This window comes from Vicia villosa, linkage group LG3 (assembly GCF_029867415.1).
Source record: "Vicia villosa cultivar HV-30 ecotype Madison, WI linkage group LG3, Vvil1.0, whole genome shotgun sequence".
Classification (NCBI taxonomy): Eukaryota; Viridiplantae; Streptophyta; class Magnoliopsida; order Fabales; family Fabaceae; genus Vicia; species Vicia villosa.
Window position 1 is genome coordinate 38,409,656 of NC_081182.1, and position 20,462 is coordinate 38,430,117.

The 20,462-nt window shown below is 38.5% G+C and overlaps 1 long non-coding RNA gene across 1 annotated transcript; it reads left to right on the plus strand.

Moving 5' to 3' along the window:
• The first annotated feature begins 17,537 nt into the window (after window positions 1-17,537).
• On the plus strand, window positions 17,538-18,470 carry LOC131661049 (uncharacterized). Its single transcript, XR_009301092.1, has 2 exons — window positions 17,538-17,956; window positions 18,049-18,470. It is a non-coding gene; the product is annotated as an uncharacterized LOC131661049 (long non-coding RNA).
• Window positions 18,471-20,462: the final 1,992 nt, after the last annotated feature.

The window sequence follows — 20,462 nt, forward strand, 5'->3', positions numbered from 1 at the left end:
AGTATGTGAACTGACTTCGACAGCATGATAATTAACTGTCAAATTGTGAACTGACTTCGACAGCATGATTATTACTACCCAAGTTAGAAGAATTGGCTTCGTAAAGTGCACTTGAAGCATCTATAACCTACTGAAAACACAATAATACATATTTAAAATTTTGATGAAAACAAAATAATACAACGTAAGAATATAGATCCATAAAAGAGGCAAATTTTACAATAAAAAATTAAGAACTATTAAAAATTTACCTTTTTCCTCCTTGACAAAGTTCGAGTCACATGTGACTCCTAAAATATAACATAAATGTGATTAAAGAAAACAATCACATGTTTATCTTATTATATCATTGATTGCCTAATTATTTATTCACTTAATTCCAATTTATCATACCTCCATTGGCATCCCTTATTTTGGCTTTTTCTTACTATCTTTACTCTTTTTCTTAACTTTGGAAATAGTTTTAGAAAGCATAAGATGCATTGCAAGTAAGAAATATATTATCATTAATTAGAGTTCTAATCTCAAGAGGAACAATAGTAAGGAATTCCAATATTGATCATTAACCTAATTTACACGTCATCTGGTTGTTACAGAATGTGCTGTCAGCGAAATCTTCTAGACGAAATATTCAGCACACAATAAAAGATTTCCTAAATTGTAGATTGAGAGAAATCAGGAAACACATTAATAAAATATAACAGCCTCTACTGTCAGACAAGGATGTTATGACATCGGTCATGACATTCACTAACAGAACATGTATTAGCTAAACACAAATGCAATCTGCATTACACAATATAAATCATGTCATGACATCAGTCAAGACATTAAACACCCATTTAGGTTTTACCACAAATGCAGCCAACATGAAAACATCTACAATCTCCCCCTTTGACAATTTTTTTGCTAAAACAACCTGTCACACCATATCAGAGAAATACTAGCAGCAGAAACAAAATAACCAAACACAATCAGAGCTAATACAATACAAACAGCATACACCACCAGTATGCACACAGTGCTTACAAAGCTAAACCAACCACACCACAAGAGCAGCACAAACAGATCAACACAAAATAAGCACATCAGAATTGTTGACCACACAAACATACATGTTATTTTGGGGTGACATTACTTCTCCCCCTTTTTTGCCACAAAAGTTGCCAAAGCAAACAATTGTCTTCTCCCCAAAAAAAATTTTTGGTTGAATTATGGTTCCTCAAAGATGCAGATTCCTAACTTGCTCCGCAAGTTTTCAAACTGCGTAGCATCAAGGGCTTTTGTGACAATGTCATTGATATTGTTAGGAACATGCTTGTCACTATCTTTAGAATCATCTTCAGACTTCTTGATTAGATCCTCAGTTTTCAAAATATGCACCATTCTCAACTGTGCATCATTCAAGATCCTATCAGGACTAGTTACCTCTGTATGCATGTTTAGACAAAACATTGCTTTGAACAAGAGGAACAGAGATTGTTGAGGCATATCAATGAAGTGAGTGAGTTTTAAGCATGTTTCTGTGGGAAAAGTGCAATTTGAGATCACACTAGAGTTGTTGTAGAGGGATGACAACTAAAGGATCTTTTTGTGAACCATGAAGACCTTCACATCCAGCTTATTAACAACATCTAGATCAGTGGTTGACCTGTTTATAGAAATTTGTTTGTCCTCCACACAATTTTTGATGTAGCAGGGCATAGTTATGACATTCCTCTTGACATTCTGATTAGATACAATTTGGTGTATCCACCTTGATTTAGACCAGCCCAAAGGATTTGTAGGAATCATACCTGTCATTAGATTCACATCTTCGGTTGTGATCAGAAGGATCATGCTCTCCTTGCTTTCTTGAGTTCTCAGGTTGAATTGTGAGTCCTTTGCTCTTTCCATCCAGATTCTTGAAGCTTGGTCTATTTCTAGTGTCTCCTCTCTTAGATGAAACTGACTGTCAATGGATAGCTTCCTTGGGACCAAGTTCAGTGTAATACTCTTCTTAAACAGATAGACTTCTCTTTTCATATCTTTAGTCCAGATGTCATTAAGCGCATGTATCATAGTTTTTGTTAGGTTAAAGTTGTGAGTATTACAGGAAGTTGTAGATGCTTACCTTGATCTTCTGGCAGCTTCTGGGATTTGGTTCTGAATAATAATCTCCTTATGGGGAGCATTTTGGATATTTACTGATGAGCATTCATCAATTACAGAGGCTTTGTTTGTCTTAATGTGCACAATTGAGTTCTCAACATATTTTGATGTTAAGACATCTGTTTTGACATTTTCATATTCTACTGAGGTAGCAGTCTCACCTTCTTCTACAGCATCCCACATCATTGTTGAGTTCTTGCTTGTAGCAGGAATGCCCTTGTCCTTTTTGTGACTCTCATCTTGTATATGTTTCCTTCCTCTAGAGCTTCTTGTTTTCTTTATAGCCTCTTCCTTGTTTTTGTCACAGCTTAAGTGTTTAGCATCTACACATACCTTCCGCTGTGGTGTCTTTCCCTTGGCCAGATTTTCCTGTTGAGAGATTGTTCTTTTGGTAGGTGTAGGAGTTTCAGGACATGAGAACCTCAAGTGACCTATCTTACCACATTGGTAGCATCTCTTGGCTGAGACAGGGGTGTGTTTTCCCGGGTGTTAAGGCTCTTGATTGAACTTCTTTCTCTTCTTTGTGTCTCGCATTTTTATTTCCAGATCAACAATGTTTATCATGAGACTTAATCTCTCTTCTTGTAACAGGGCATAAACATTTTTATACACTGTCAATCTTTTGCTCAGTTCTCCATTTAGTAGACACACTTCAGAGTATCCAGCAGCAAGTTCATCGCTGGTGAGTTCTTCAATATAAGACTCATCATCAGACTCATCCACTTCTTCTATCTGGTTCTTTGTTCTGGGAACAGGAAACTCTAACTTGATAGTTCTTTCTTGATGCTTACCCTCAATTTTTTCTTTGGCCATGGGACAAGTAGAGGGAAACTTGGAGTTTTTAGGCTCCCATAGGTAACAGTTATTCTCAGATCTGACTCCCTTCATGATTTCTTCATTTTCTTCATTAGTAACAATACACTCTTCTTTAGTGAACCTGACATAGAATCCTTCATCACATAGTTGACTGTTGCTTATAATATTTACAGTCAGTCCTTGTACAAGTAATACATTATTTAGATTAGGAACACCCTGTACTTATGTCTTGCCAACACCTTTGACTTCTCTTATTTATCCATCACCAAGAGTCACATAGTTGTTTCCCTCCAGTTTGAGGTCTACTGGTGAGTTCTTCCTCTCAGTCATATGGTTTGAGCAACCACTGTCAAGGTACCAATCTTCTTTAGCAGGCATTCTTAGAGAAGTGTGTGCTACCAGAGCAACATTCTTAGCTGCCCACTGTTGCTTTCTTTTACATGTATCATATTCAGGTTTGACTTGATGAGTTTGGTTTGGATATCCAACTAGTCTGAAAGAGAATGGCTTTATGTGACCAAATCTTCCACAGTGATGATACCTCCATCTTTGGAATTTCTTCTTTGAATGGTTCCTTCTTCTGTTTCCTTGATGTTGTGACATTGGTGCTGACATCTGGTTAGTTACACAAGTTTTAGGCTTTGATCTCTTGAACCCAGAGGTGAATTCCTCTTTGGCCACAAATCCTACTCCAGACATATCTCATGTTCTTTGTCCAGACTCCAGAATTTCCTCCAGAGTATCAGTTCCATTATTCATCATTTTGAAGGATTTGGTCATTTGATCAAGCTTGCAGTTCAACATGCTTACCTCACTACTGAGAGAATTTATGGTTGCAAGATGTCTATTCTTCTCAGTTTCTAACTCTCTTATGATTATCTCTTGCTCCTCCACTTGTTCGCAGAATCGCAGATGATCGGTCACCATTTTACACTAAATTTCATCATAAATTCGACACACGATCATCATGTTTGGTAACACTTTATGTTTATTTCCCAATGTTTTCTTTAATTTATCTAGTTTTAAGTTTATTTGTGTGAAGTTTGTTTTTGCGTCATTCTCATTGTAAATTAGGTGCTTTTTATCTCGTTTGGTAATGGTTTCAGGTTAGCTTCGGATTGATGGAAGATCGCATGGCCAAGAGGTGTGAAAAAAGGAAGCAAAAAGCAAAAAGGAACATATGGGCAGAGGCGGACACGGTCTGACCGTGTCACCTGACACGGCCGTGTCAGACCTCCTGAAGAACTCAACCTTAAGACCAGAAGCTGACACGGTCTGCCCGTGTCAAGTGACACGGCCGTGTCAGCTGTGCGGACAGAATTTCTGAATTTTGGTTTTTCCAATCTTTTTTAAAGTCCAGGGGCAGTTTGGGTATTGCGGCTGAGATCTGAAAACCTAGAGGGATTAAAAGAGGATTGAGAGACAAGGAGAAGACACTTTTGATCGTACAAAAGAATTCTAGAAGAGAGCAAGATAGCGTTATCAAGGTTGTGGAAGATGAAGAGATTCAACGGTGGACACCATTGAAGATCAGAGTTCTCCTAATCTTTTGTAAATGTCTAAACTTTCTAATTTTGGTTTCTTGAATATTATGAGAGGCTAAACCCCCCAATGCCAAGGGGTGTCCCTGATTTTCATTGTAATGACTCTGAATATCGTTGTTCTTTAATCAAGCTTTCATATTTTGCAATTTAATTGTTTAATGTTTTTATTGCTTTCTTTGTCGGCAAAACAAGATTGATCCACGGTTAACAATCTGTAGGACTACGATTGTTAAGGTTTTTAAACAATTAAATCTTATTGTTATCACCTAGGCCTAGGGATACCGTAAGGTTATTTGAAAAATTCTTGATTATTTACATCTTTGGTTCACAAACCTTTGTTTCTAAGGACTTAGGCATTAGGATTGCAAACCAAAAGGTTTTCACTAAGGACTTAGGAAAACACCCTTAAGAACAAATAGTTGCATCATATGAACTTGTTGAAGAGATCTTATTACAGAGTCATTAGAATGCTGATCATACACCTACCTTGGCATTACTCTAAATTTACACACAAAAGCTATTTTACTTTCAGCTTATTTATTTGAATTTTATTATTTCAAGATTTCAATATAAAAACCACATGTGCTATTTTGTTTAATTGACTGTTTATAATAATTTATCTTTTCTACGCAATCCTCGTGATCGATACTTGGGGTAAAACCCATTATAACTACATCGGTGAAAATAGTACACTTGCTATTTTTCCGATCAAGTTTTTGGCGCCGTTGCCGGGGAATCTTTAGGAGCAGTTATCAGTTTCAGCGGAATGAAGAGAGTGGACACCTACAAGGAGAGACGGGTCAATCATCACATGGTGGTACCCAATCTGCCTCTTTCACAAGTGAAGAATGGAATTGGATACATGGCGAATTCGCCGATCTAAGAGGTGAGCAAGCGCGCCAAGGTCTAGAGCTACACCGTCAAGGAGATGAACAAACCCGTCAAGGCGTGATGATGACGGAGATGCACAGCATGATGCAGCAATTGATGTTGCATTTCCCTCCTCCTCCTCCTCAGTAGGATGTTCGGTAAGTCCTCTCCGGCGAGTACGAAAACATTGGGGACAATGTTTAGTGCAAGTGGGGGAGGGATTTTATCAGTATTGTTTTCTTTTATCAGTATTGTTTTCGTATTTTAGTATTTCATTTTAATTTGTTTTGTCTGAAGTTTTCTTTCTAGTTGTATCAAAAGTGTAACAGGATGAAGATTGGTGTCGAAGGCATGAAGTGATGAGTGATAAATGGAAGGACGACACAACCAAAAGCTAATATCTCAAGGCACCTTGGAAGTAGATGTAGCCAAAAAGAAAATGTCGGACGCAATGTGGTGAACGGAATTGAGCAGTTGAGGGACGAAATCAAGCCGAAAAGAGAAGTCACACGACATGGAGGGTGTGCGGAAGCTGCAAACTTAACCTACCTGGTGAGGATTATAAAAAGCCAAACACTTAAAGAGATCACCATGAGATTAAAATCAGGTATGTCTTTATCTCCCTAATTTTGCGTGGAAGGACCAACAAGGAAACTTTCAAAAGCAAGGACCAACCCAATATCAATCTCCAGCTCACTCACAACAATACAGACCTCCTCAACAACAAGTTCCCTATCAGCAACAATTTCAACATCACCCGCAACAGTTCCAATCTCAAGCACCTCAACAATTGCAGCAACAGGTACCGAAGAAGGCAGAATGGGAGATAGCTATTGAAAAGATGGCAGCTCAAAACTCTCAATTTCAGGAAGAAACTAGGAGCAACTTGAGAAACACAGGGGCATCAATCAAAAACTTAGAGATTCAAATGAGTCAGATTGCCCAACAAATGACCAACACTCAACCACAAGGCGCTCTCCCAAGTGCCACGGTTACAAATCCCAGAGACAACAATCATGTGAACGCTGTAATTACCAGAAGCAATAAATCCAATGAAAAACCGGAGAGGAATTTCGAGGATGAGGATATGTTGATTGAAGTGGATGTCGAGATTAAAGAAAATGAGGGTATAAGTCAAGAAGTCAAGAGGGACGAAAGGGTAGTAAAAGAAAAGATAGTTACACCAAAACCGGCAGTTAAACTCCCTTTTCCCACGAGAAATAGGAAGAAAGAACAACATGAGAAGAATTTCGAGAAGTTCTTAGAGATGTTCAAGAAACTTGAGCTGAACATTCCTTTCTTAGAGGCACTTGAGCAAATGCCCACTTATGCGAAATTTATGAAGGATATCATTTCAAAGAAGCGGACCATCGAGAGTGATCCGATTATTCTAACTGAAACTTGTAGTGCTATTTTGCAGGGAATGAAGATTCCGGTTAAAAAGAAAGACAGAGGTTCAGTAACTATACCATGCACAATTGGTGATAGGTCTTTCAAGAAAGCACTGATAGATTTGGGAGCAAGTGTGAGTCTTATGCCATTATCCATTTACAAGAGATTGGGAATAGGTAAAGTACAGGACACACGAATGACACTCCAGTTTGCTGACCAATCAATTAAAAGACCTTACGGAGTGGTAGAAGACGTGTTGGTGAAAATCGACAAGTTCGTATTTCCGGTAGACTTTGTTATTTTAGAGATGCCTGAAGATGAAGAGATACCAATCATTTTGGGGAGACCATTTCTAGAGACCGGGAGGTGTTTGATCGACATAAAGGAAGGTACAATGTCCTTGAAAGTCTATGATGAAGAATTGAAGATTGATGTGCGAAACACTATGAAGTACAAGGATGATTTTGCCACAAGTCAACACATTGAGGTAATTGAGCAAATTTGTGATGAAGAAAACTCTTTGACAAAACAGAAGTTACCCTTGGAGAGAGTTTTGAGTCTATCAATCTTCGAAGAAGAGGAGGTAATTGATGAAAAAGATAGTGAAGTTTTAGCCATGATGGAAATATCATTTGCCAAAGATTCTCGCCACAACAGATGGGAAGATCTAAGGCAACCGTTAGTGGAAGAAAGTAAAGATGAACCAAAGAAGGGGGCTGAACTAAAACGATTACCGGAGAACCTCAAATACGTCTTTTTAGACACTGAAAGTAAGTGCCCGGCTATAATAAGTTCTCACCTTGAATTCCTTCAAGAAGATAAGCTTGTCAAAGTCCTTAAAAAGCATAAAAGTTCCCTTGGATGGTCTATTGAAGACTTGAAAGGAATAAGTCCAACACTTTGCATGCACAAAATCTTGATGGAAGATGATCACAAACCGGTTGTCCAACCTCAACGACGACTGAATCCAGCAATGAAGGAGGCGGTTAGAAAGGAGGTGGTAAAACTTTTGGACGCCGGGATGATCTACCCAATATCTGACAGTTCATGGGTGAGTCCAGTTCATGTGGTGCCAAAGAAAGGTGGAACTACCGTTGTTAAGAACGAAAAGAATGAGTTGATTCCCACAAGGACAGTTACAGGGTGGAGAGTCTGTATTGACTACCGAAGACTAAATCAGGCAACAAGAAAAGATCACTTCCCGTTGCCTTTCATCGACCAGATGTTAGAAAGGTTGGCGGGTCATGACTACTATTGTTTCCTCGATGGTTACTCGGGGTATAATCAGATAGCTGTTGCACCAGAGGATCAAGAGAAGACCGCTTTTACATGCCCTTTTGGTATTTTTGCCTACAGAAGAATGCCATTCGGGTTATGTAATGCACCGGCCACATTTCAACGATGCATGCAATCCATTTTTTCCGATATGCTTGAGAAGCATATGGAAGTGTTCATGGATGACTTCTCGGTTTTTGGTAAGTCTTTTGATAACTGCTTAACTAACCTTGCTATTATTTTAGAAAGATGCCAACAAACCAACTTAATCCTAAATTGGGAGAAGTGCCACTTCATGGTGCGTGAAGGCATAGTCTTGGGCCACAAAATTTCTCATAAGGGAATAGAAGTTGATCAAGCCAAGATAGAAGTCATTGCAAAATTGCCTCCTCCCCTGAATGAAAAAGGTATCCGAAGTTTCTTAGGGCATGCGGGTTTTTACCGTAGGTTCATAAGAGATTTCTCAAAAATAGCAAAACCTTTAACTACACTTTTAGTTAAGGACAAAGCTTTTGATTTTGACAAAGAATGTGCCGCAGCATTTGATACACTAAAGCAAAAATTAGTGTCGGCACCAATTGTTGTAGCACCAGATTGGTCTCCACCTTTTGAGATCATGTGTGATGCAAGTGATATTGCAGTAGAGGCGGTGTTGGGACAACGTAGAGAAAAATTGTTACATGTTATTTACTATGCTAGTCATGTGTTGAACCCTGCACAGATGAATTATGCAACTACTGAAAAGGAGTTGTTAGCGGTTGTTTAAGCCTTTGATAAATTCAGGCAATATCTGTTGGGTTCTAGAGTCATTATTTATACTGACCATGCTGCCTTGAAGTATCTCTTTGCTAAACAGGACTCTAAGCCAAGACTGCTAAGATGGATCCTACTCCTTCAAGAGTTTGATGTAGAAATTCGTGACAAGAAAGGATCTGAGAACACTGTGGCAGATCACTTGTCTCGAATGACACCAATTGAAGAGACAGAAACCACACGCCCAATAAAGGATGAGTTCGCAGATGAACATATCCTCCCTATTATTGGTGTACCTTGGTTCGCCGACTATGCGAATTATTTGGTAGGTGGTATTATCCCTGATGATTTTGACTATAACCGTAGAAAAAAGTTTTTACATGATTGCAGGTTCTACTTGTGGGATGATCCCTACTTATACAAGAAAGGTCTTGATGGGTTGATTAGAAGATGTGTACCTGAAGAGGAACAACGAGATGTGCTGAAAGCATGCCATGACTCAGAATACGGAGGACATTTCAGTGGTGATAGAACAGCTGCAAAAGTCCTACAATCTGGTCTATATTGGCCCACATTATTCAAAGACGCTCAAAGCATTGTGAAAGAATGCGACAGGTGTCAGAGAACAGGGAATATCTCAAAAAGAAATCAGATGCCTCAGAAGGGTATTCTTGAAGTGCAGTTGTTTGATGTGTGGGGTATTGATTTCATGGGACCCTTTCCACCATCATATGGGAAGAACTACATCCTTGTAGCGGTGGACTACGTCTCTAAATGGGTTGAAGCAGTTGCTCTTCCTACAAATGATGCCAAAGTGGTGGTGAATTTCCTCAAGAACAACATATTCTCCAGATTCGGTGTTCCCCGAACACTCATAAGCGATGAAGGTACTCATTTCTTGAATAAGTTGATGGAGAATCTGCTGAAGAAGTATAATGTGAAGCACAAGATTGCAACAGCTTACCACCCCCAGACTAGTGGTCAAGTAGAGGTATCGAACAGGCAAATCAAGCAGATCCTCAAAAAGACTGTCAGCACCTCAAGAAAAGATTGGGCTGTGAAGCTTGATGATGCATTATGGGCCTACAGGACGGCTTTCAAAACACCCATAGGCATGTCACCCTATCAGTTGGTCTATGGTAAAGCTTGCCATTTGCCACTCGAGCTTGAACACAAGGCATTTTGGGCTTCTAAATTCCTCAACTATGATATTGTAAAAGCGGGTGAATCCCGTATCCTTCAACTACATGAATTAGAGGAATTTCGAGATCAAGCTTATGAAAATGCAAAGATGTACAAAGAACAAACAAAGAAGTGGCACGATCAGAGGATCATCAAGAAGGATTTTTGGGAAGGACAACTCGTGTTATTGTTTAACTCGAGGCTGAAGCTGTTTCCTGACAAATTGAAGTCCAGATGGTCAGGGCCGTTTGTTGTACACAAAGTTTTCCCACATGGTGCGATTGAAATTAAAAACCAAGCCACTGGGGATATATTCAAAGTAAATGGACAGAGGTTGAAGCCCTACTATGCTGGGCAGGAAGCTGGAACAATTGATCATGTGCGTCTCACCCAGTGAGGTGGGTGTCCGTCGAGCCAGGCGACGTTAAATGAAGCGCTTAGTGGGAGGCAACCCACTGTTTTGTTTTTAACAGTTTTCTTTGTTTATTGCTTTTATTTTGTAGGTTGTTTTTGAAACACAGCTATCAAGGGGTGAAGGGAGCAGGAAATACAAAACAGACAAAATTTTGGGAGCACAGTGTCTGACACGGTCTGGCCGTGTTGGCTGACACGGCCGTGTTACCTTGAACAAAAAATTGAGAAAGAAAAATTGGTTCTCCAGACCCGAACACGGTCTGACCGTGTCACCGGACACGGCCGTGTCGTGCTGTTGGTATTTTTTTTCAGGACAAGAATGAATTTCCAGACTCGGACACGGTCTGACCGTGTCGCCTGACACGGTCGTGTCAGCGGTCTGACTGTTTATAATAATTTATCTTTTCTACGCAATCCTCATGATCGATACTTGGGGTAAAACCCATTATAACTACATCGGTGAAAATAGTACACTTGCTATTTTTCAGATCAAGTTTTTGGCGCTGTTGCCGGGGAATCTTTAGGAGCAGTTATCAGTTTCAGCGGAATGAAGAGAGTGGACACCTACAAGGAGAGACGGGTCAATCATCACATGGTGGTACCCAATCTGCCTCTTTCACAAGTGAAGAATGGAATGGGATACATGGCGAATTCGCCGATCTAAGAGGTGAGCAAGCGCGCCAAGGTCTAGAGCTACACCGTCAAGGAGATGAACAAACCCGTCAAGGCGTGATGATGACGGAGATGCACAGCATGATGCAGCAATTGATGTTGCATTTCCCTCCTCCTCCTCAGTAGGATGTTCGGTAAGTCCTCTCCGGCGAGTACGAAAACATTGGGGACAATGTTTAGTGCAAGTGGGGGAGGGATTTTATCAGTATTGTTTTCTTTTATCAGTATTGTTTTCGTATTTTAGTATTTCATTTTAATTTGTTTTGTCTGAAGTTTTCTTTCTAGTTGTATCAAAAGTGTAATAGGATGAAGATTGGTGTCGAAGGCATGAAGTGATGAGTGATAAATAGAAGGACGACACAACCAAAAGCTAATATCTCAAGGCACCTTGGAAGTAGATGTAGCCAAAAAGAAAATGTCGGACGCAATGTGGTGAACGGAATTGAGCAGTTGAGGGACGAAATCAAGCCGGAAAGAGAAGTCACACGACCTGGAGGGTGTGCGGAAGCTGCAAACTTAACCTACCTGGTGAGGATTATAAAAAGCCAAACACTTAAAGAGATCACCATGAGAGTAAAATCAGGTATGTCTTTATCTCCCTAATTTTGCGTCTATTCTATCAACATAACACAATTGAGAAATCACACAAGAGGTAGTTGCTTGTTATTATTTGTTTCATCTTCCTGTCAATGTTTTCCACCATTGTTGTTTTGTCTCGTATGGTCATATCCCTCGTGTAACCCGTTGGGCCATTCTTCCTTGTTTTGTTTTGTCATTTCTCCATCTTTTATTATTACCACTTCCGGGTAGCACTTATCGTTTTTCTCTTATGTACAACTGTGTGAAAATTGTAAGTTTGGGGTGGCCGATATGTGTGTATGAAAGTAAAGGGGCAAAGAAAAAAAAAAGAAAGAAAAAAGAAAAAAAAAGGAATTGAACACACTTGCCCAAAGAAAAGTGAAAAACTAGTGAAAACGGGGAATATAAGAAGAACACCCCATACGTACAAGAAAAATGATAAGAGTAACATAAGTGCGGAAAAACCATTTGTGTACCCGTTCACTGTTTATCCAACCTCCACCTCAGCCCCATTACAACCCATAAAGACCTCAAATTGTGTGATTCCTTTTTATTGTGTAGGGAAAGTAGGATACTTGCAAAGTCAAGGGTTGATATCGCATACTATGATCTGAGCGAAAAATACTTTAACCAAGAGAGAAATTGTGAGAAGTGTGACAAGTTTGCAGGTGAAACACATTTTGATTTGAAGTGTGACGGACAACAAGGGGCGATGAGTTTCAAAAGCTGACTCAAGGAAGAGATTCAAGTTGCGAATGATATCGGCTATGTTGTGGTACCAAAGGAAAATTCAAGGTGACCTTTGTTTGTTCGCTTGCATCGCTTGAGGACAAGCAATGAGATAAGTTTGGGGTTGTGATCGGTCACCATTTTACACTAAATTTCATCATAAATTCGACACACGATCATCATGTTTGGTAACACTTTATGTTTATTTCCCAATGTTTTCTTTAATTTATCTAGTTTTAAGTTTATTTGTGTGAAGTTTGTTTTTGCGTCATTCTCATTGTAAAATTAGGTGCTTTTTATCTCGTTTGGTAATGGTTTCAGGTTAGCTTCGGATTGATGGAAGATCGCATGGCCAAGAGGTGTGAAAAAAGGAAGCAAAAACCAAAAAGGAACATATGGGCAGAGGCGGACACGGTCTGACCGTGTCACCTGACACGGCCGTGTCAGACCTCCTGAAGAAACTCAACCTTAAGACCAGAAGCTGACACGGTCTGCCCGTGTCAAGTGACACGGCCGTGTCAGCTGTGCGGACAGAATTTCTGAATTTTGGTTTTTCCAATCTTTTTTAAAGTCCAGGGGCAGTTTGGGTATTGCGGCTGAGATCTGAAAACCTAGAGGGATTAAAAGAGGATTGAGAGACAAGGAGAAGACACTTTTGATCGTACGAAAGAATTCCAGAAGAGAGCAAGATAGCGTTATCAAGGTTGTGGAAGACGAAGAGATTCAACGGTGGACACCATTGAAGATCAGAGTTCTCCTAATCTTTTGTAAATGTCTAAACTTTCTGATTTTGGTTTCTTGAATATTATGAGAGGCTAAACCCCCCAATGCCAGGGGGTGTCCCTGATTTTCATTGTAATGACTCTGAATATCGTTGTTCTTTAATCAAGCTTTCATATTTTGCAATTTAATTGTTTAATGTATTTATTGCTTTCTTTGTCGGCAAAACAAGATTGATCCACGGTTAACAATCTGTAGGACTACGATTGTTAAGGTTTTTAAACAATTAAATCTTATTGTTATCACCTAGGCCTAGGGATACCGTAAGGTTATTTGAAAAATTCTTGATTATTTACATCTTTGGTTCACAAACCTTTGTTTCTAAGGACTTAGGCATTAGGATTGCAAACCAAAAGGTTTTCACTAAGGACTTAGGAAAACACCCTTAAGAACAAATAGTTGCATCATATGAACTTGTTGAAGAGATCTTATTACAGAATCATTAGAAGGCTGATCATACACCTACCTTGGCATTACTCTAAATTTACACACAAAAGCTATTTTACTTTCAGCTTATTTATTTGAATTTTATTATTTCAAGATTTCAATATAAAAACCACATGTGCTATTTTGTTTAATTGACTGTTTATAATAATTTATCTTTTCTACACAATCCTCGTGATCGATACTTGGGGTAAAACCCATTATAACTACATCGGTGAAAATAGTACACTTGCTATTTTTCCGATCAGCAGACTTTAGCATTCTTGATACTCAACTTCTTGTATGAGGCAGCAAGTTCATCAAAGGTTAGCTCGTCATCACTGGAATCATCATCAGAGGCATAGACTCTTGTTGGAACTGTGACATGCTTTGGAGTTTCTCCTTCAGACTCAAAGTCTTCATCAGACCAAATGACAGACATTCCTTTCTTTTGTTCCTTGAGGTAGGTAGGACATTCAGCTCTAATGTGTCCATATCCTTCACATCCATGACACTAAACCCCTTTTCCTTGATTAGGCTTCTCCTTAGCTTTAAATATTCTGCTTGGATCATAGGTCTTGCTGATGTCATTGGAAGTGTTCTTGACATTGGATTTGGACTTCTGATCAACCTTTTAATAAATCTGTTGAATTGTTTTCCAAGCATGGCTATGGCTTCTGATAGATTTTCATCACTCTCATCATTGCTTTATCTTGAATTATCTTCTGTTTTGGAAACAAAATCTATGCTTTTGTTCTTCTTTTCAACAGACTCACAAATGCTTAACTCAAAGGTTTGTAGAGAACCAATGATTTCGTCCAGCTTCATGTTGCTGATGTCTTGGGCTTCTTCTATGGCAGTCGCCTTCATATCAAATCTCTTAGGCAATTATCTGAGGATCTTTCTTACCAGTTTTTCTTCAGACATTTTTTCTCTTAAGGCTCCTGAGTTATTTGAAATCTCAAGGACATTCATGTAAAATTCATAAATGGTTTCATCCTCTTTCATCCTGAGATTTTCAAACTTAGTGGTAAGCATTTGAAGTTTAGACATCTTTACCTTGGATGTGCCTTCATGAGATGTTTTGAGAATATCCCAAACCTCTTTAGCTAGTTCATAGTGTTGCACAAGCCTGAATATGTACTTGTCAATTCCATTGAACAAGGCATTTAGTGCCTTGGAATTGCCCAACGCTAGCTCTTCTTCAGTTTTGTTCCATTTTGCTTTTGGAATTAGAACAATGTTTCAATCTTCCATAACTTTCTCAAGATGTTTCCATCCACTTTCCACGGCTCTCCAAGCCTTGTTGTCCACAAACTTTATGACAGATACCATACGAGGATTCTAGTAGTTATAGTTTGAGCCATCCAGGATGGGTGGTATATTCCCAAACACTAACAATTCTTTCTCCATAGTACCAGAATTTTGTTGTCCCCAAATCTCACCCAGATGTAAACAGGCAGGGTGCCTGCTCTGATGCCAATTGAAAATTCTAGTAACTCACACTTGATGTCGTACTGGATGTTATGATATCCACAATTAAACAGCACAATATGTTAAAACAGAAACACATAAAAACAATAAAGAACATACAGAATTGTTTACCCAATTCGGTTCAAATAACCTACTCTGAGGGCTACCAAGCCAGGGAGGGAATCCAGTATAAGCAGAATTAATTCGGAGTTAAACTCCCCTGTTTACACAACCTATTCCAATACAATCATCAAAATACAATTGCTTGGAGTACAAGAGACAGCTACAGAACTTCGTTTCTTCACAATTAAAAATATTCTCTCTGTGTTCCAAATTAGGATTGCAGTCTTCTTAAATATAGCTCTCGGGCCTTGGGCTTTTCATGAATCAAATTAGGGTTAACCAAGTTAACCTAATTTACACGCCATCTAGTTGTTACAGAATGTGCTGTCACCAAAATCTTCTAGACGAAATATTCAGCACACAATAAAAGGTTTCCTAAATTGTAGATTGAGATAAATCAGGAAACACATTAATAAAATATAACAGCCTCTGCTATTAGACAAGGATGTCATGACATCGGTCATGGCATTCACTAACAAAACCTGTATTAGCTAAACACAAATTCAACCTGCATTACACAATATAAATCATGTCATGACATCAGTCAAGACATTAAACACCCTGGTATGTTTTACCACAAATGCAGCCAACATGAAAACATCTACAGAAAACTTGTTACTGCTCGGGAACTAACGTAACATATCACTGCCAGGGGACTAACATGATAAAATGAGGACCAACTGATCCCGCCAGGGGACTAACGCGATAAGAAGAAAACTTGTTACTGCTCAGAGATTAACGTATTATATCACTGCCAGGGAACTATTGTGATAAGAAGGAAATTTGTTACTACTTAGGGACTAACGTAACATATCACTGCTAGGGGACTAACATGATGAGAAATAAACTTGTTGCTGCTCGGGGACTAATGTAACATATCACTTCTAGGGAACTAACATGATAAATGAGGACCAACTGATCATCGCCAAGGGACTAACGCGATAAAAGGAGGTTTTGTTAATGCTCAGGGACTAATGTAACAAAGCGAGAGATGTAGATACATATCACTGCCAGGGGACTAATGTGATAAAAAGATAACTTGTTACCGTTCAGGGACCAACGTAACATATCACTGTCAGGGGACTAGCTGTAGCAACCTGCCCTAAAAATTATAGATTTTAGAGTCGCCACCTATTCTGAAGGGCGAATAGGAAACCCTACGCAGTATAGAGATCGGGGTAAGATTATTATAATCAGGTCGAGGGAAGCTGTTAGGCACCCTCGACCCTTTCCTAAGGTTTGTATCTAAGGTTAAGGTTTATGGCTAAGATATTTAGGATAATAGCTAAAGAAGTGAAAAGGGCAAAATTGAGATTTGAAGTGAATTGAGATTTTAGGGAGGGGGACTCGCCTTGGTTATCCAAGTGCCTATGTATATCGGCCACAGGGTTGTAGGCCTTAGAATTGATTATGGAGGTGTTTGAAGGCTTTTTGAATGGCCAATCGTAGTTTTTTAAATGCGAAGTTCGAAGGTATTTTGAATTACCTTATCGTAGATTTGAAAATCGCAGTGTTGAAGAGATAAAAATCCGCAGTGTCTTGGTTTAGTGTGTTTTGAATGTTTTGGGCGTACAACCCTGATTTAATATGTCACCGTTAGATGCGATGATCAATAGATTTGAGCATTATAATTAACGGATTAATGGGGTATTGCTGGTTACTCTGACCGATAGATTCGATCGTCGCGGGCAACGCGGGCAACAAATAGAGTGTTTTAATTTTATTTATAAAAAAATTTATCTCTTGTCTAATGCGACTAATAGATTTAGTCGGGTCGAGAAGAGAATTAATTGAGGGTTAATGTTTTTGCCAAACGGCCAATGGGATTGGACAAACCCTAATGCATTGATAATTCCTAGGTTTTTTTTATGGTTTTTATAACTTAAACTAATTAAATAAATTAAATTGACAAAAATCGAGATAATCGGGAGTTAATCCTAAAACCTAGTCATGGCCTAATCCTAATTTTATTATTTTAATTCTAATTAAATAAATTAGTTAAATTAAACATATTTAATTAATATTCAATCTAATAATTAAATAAATAATATAAAAAACCTGGTTCTGCTTCTATGTGGTGAGCCCTTGAAGGAGTATGGTAGGGCGACGCTCCAAGGGCCATTGGATCTGAGGCCCTGTTCATCCCATGGTGCAGTGTTGAGGGTGTACGATGCACTCTTACCGGCCGCGCGTACTAGATCTTTGAACCAAATGAAACAAACAAATCAAACCAAAATAATGGAATATCCAGGGATAGAACCCAGGTTTTGCCAGTCACCAGCGATACTTTATACCATCTGTGTTGTGTAAACGAATTTGTTAAGGTAATCAGCGCAATAAAATAAGTATGAAATCTTGTGGTTAAAAAATAGCAATTCAGATCCAGCCAAAGGTGGACCCCACGCCCATGGAATTGGCGAATCACGGATCAGAGAGGAAACGCATGATTCTCTTCTAACTCAGTAAAGTAACAACAATGTTAACCCTTTACTCTCTTTTTTCCTATCAAACAAAACTTCACCCTTTAGAGGAGATTGTCGGATCTGGTGTCGGCGCTGCGGGAAGAGAACTGTCGGAGAGACCTTTGAAGGAGAGTGTCACTCTGGAAATCGGTGGTGACGCGCCGCGGCTGTGCGGTTGAGAATCTGGGCGTGCGTGGCTCAGCGACGAAGGAGGTCGAGGTGGCGGTGCTTGCGTCGATGGTGGTTGTCGGTGGCGCCTGTGGTTTCGTGAAGTTCCGATTGGAACAGTGTCGCGGTGATTGTCTCTGCTGAGAAGGGGTCGGCACTGTGTGCGTTGTTTTTGCAACTTTGATCTTCTCTCTACTCCCTTGTAATTTTTTCTTCTTTGTTTGTTGTTGATGAGTGAGCAGGTGGTGGAGCGATTCGACGTCGTCAAGAGTGAATCTGCAATCGTTCTCCTCCGCTCTCCTTTATGCAACCTTCTCATATGAATAGGTTGAGACCAATCGCAATCTCGCTCGAATAAGTTTGTTGGAGGATCGACGAAGGTGTGCGATGATGTTATTTGTTGTTGCTGTACGTTGAGTGGTGGTTCCTGGTGGTGATAATGATCCAAGACGGCGAGAGAAACCAAGTATGTATCATGAAACAACAACAACAACAAACTTCCCTTTTTTTTGTTGGATTAACGAATCCTTGCGCTGCAATTTGTTTGTTTATCGATGGGAAAGAAAAGTTAGTGAAGGTTATGAATTTTCACAGGGATATTTTTCCAAGTCAACTCTGTATTGACCACAAATAATATAAACAGGGTGTTGGCCTTTGTAAGAAATTGGTTGTCTAATGAATTAGTGAATGGATGCTAATCGTAGGTTAGACTTAGAGGTGATTGGTTTATGTGTGAATTCTCAACAGTGCATTAGAGCATCTCCAATGGTGCAACTTACATTTGAGTTCTTTATGGGATCCACTAAGCCACATCATATTAAAAGAATTTATTTAATTTTAACTTTAATAAAAATCTGATATGGGTCCCACAACTTTACCTCATAACTTGATTTGATTGGGTACTAGAATGTTTTAGTTATTGCATTGCAATGCAACACTATTATGACATGGCAAATTTTTTAAATATTTAATTATTAAATTAATGGTACATGTGGAGAACCCAATAAAAGAAACTACCATTGGAGATGGTCTTAGAACTAACATAGAAGTATAAAGAGAGTTTTTTTTTTTGAACAATTCTTGATATGAGGCTATGAACGTGTAAAGGTTTTGTAGAGAGGAATTTGACTCATGTAAGATGATGTGTGAAAACAGAATTTTTGGCCTCCCCTAATGTGTATGAAAATTGTCTATTTATATTAGTTAAATTAGGGTTTTCTACACCTAATGGGCTTATTACCTAAATAACTAATAATCCAAAATGAACTAAATCTAAGAATCCTAATAAAAATAATCCTAAATAAATAATTAAATCCAATACCCTTAATTGAATAATAACCCAATTACTAATAACCAAAAATGAATAAAAATAGTTAGTAAAATTACAAAAATAATAATTCTAATAATAATGATAAAAAAGTAAATGGTAAATTGAATAAAAATGAGTAAATATAAAAATAAATTATAACGACTAAAATCCCCAAAAAATAAGATAGACGGGCCAAATGATTGGGCCCAAGTACCTTCTAATTTTAACTCCATTTTAATTCAGGATTTTTTTATAAGAGAGTGGGTTTAACAATCGAAATGTTAAACCCCATGACCCTTAATTTAATACCCCTGATGAATTAATTGACGTAGATTTGATCGGACAAATTTTGGGGTATGACAATAAAGTGATGAGAGTTTGACGAGAATTCTTATCAGAACGAATCTCCGCCTGAATTATATCTGAATGATCTGTTGATAATGTTCGTGAATTGCCCTGAAAACAAAATTTGCTTTATGCAATGTCATGATGTATGAATTGCATGATGATGAAAACCCTGACAGGAAGTTCTGGAGGTGCAAAAATGTTGGAAAGTTATTTGTTATTCTTCGTCACTTTTGATTTTTTTTTCTACGAAATCTCATTCAACCCTAATGTCTTAACTCAGAGTGATGATTCTTGTGACTTATTCATGTGGGACGACGAAGTGGAAGAAATGTCATTGAACAGTCAGAATCATGAGATGTTCAGAGGTGAAGAACCGGTTGGTTATCTTAAGGAATATGGCCATGAGTTTGGGAAGGAGTTTTCCAAAGAATTTGTTAAACAGACAAGCTTGAAGAAGGTGGAAAATGAAAAATGTTGTTGCATATTGAAAGGAAGAAGAGTTTTTGGATGATGAATTCCCTTTTTGCATCGTGGACTTTATTTCTGTTTGGTGTAAAATGAGTTAATAGAACTATAGTTTTAGGGTGATTACATGTCATTGTAATGTTCCTGTTAGATTATGCCAGGTCTCATTTATGATGTTTTATTCTATTGATAATTCAGTGTAATGATAACAATGTAATGTTACTTATGGTTTAATTAAAAGTTGCACATTAAGTCTTAAACATATATTGTTATAGCATTACAAAAGTTGGTACCCTAACAAGTATTACAAAAGATGGTACCATTACAAGTTACTGCCATAAGCCTTAAAAAAGCTCTTAACATTAACAATACAAAACCATAACACAATAGTCTTAACATTAAATAATATAGATTTAAAAAGACTTCATTCAATTCACCGAGTCAAAGATCTTGCACTGTCTTCCCAAGATCTCAATGTCCTTGGACATGTCCCTAACTTATGCTCTATAACAACCTCAGTAGTTGTTAGGAGTA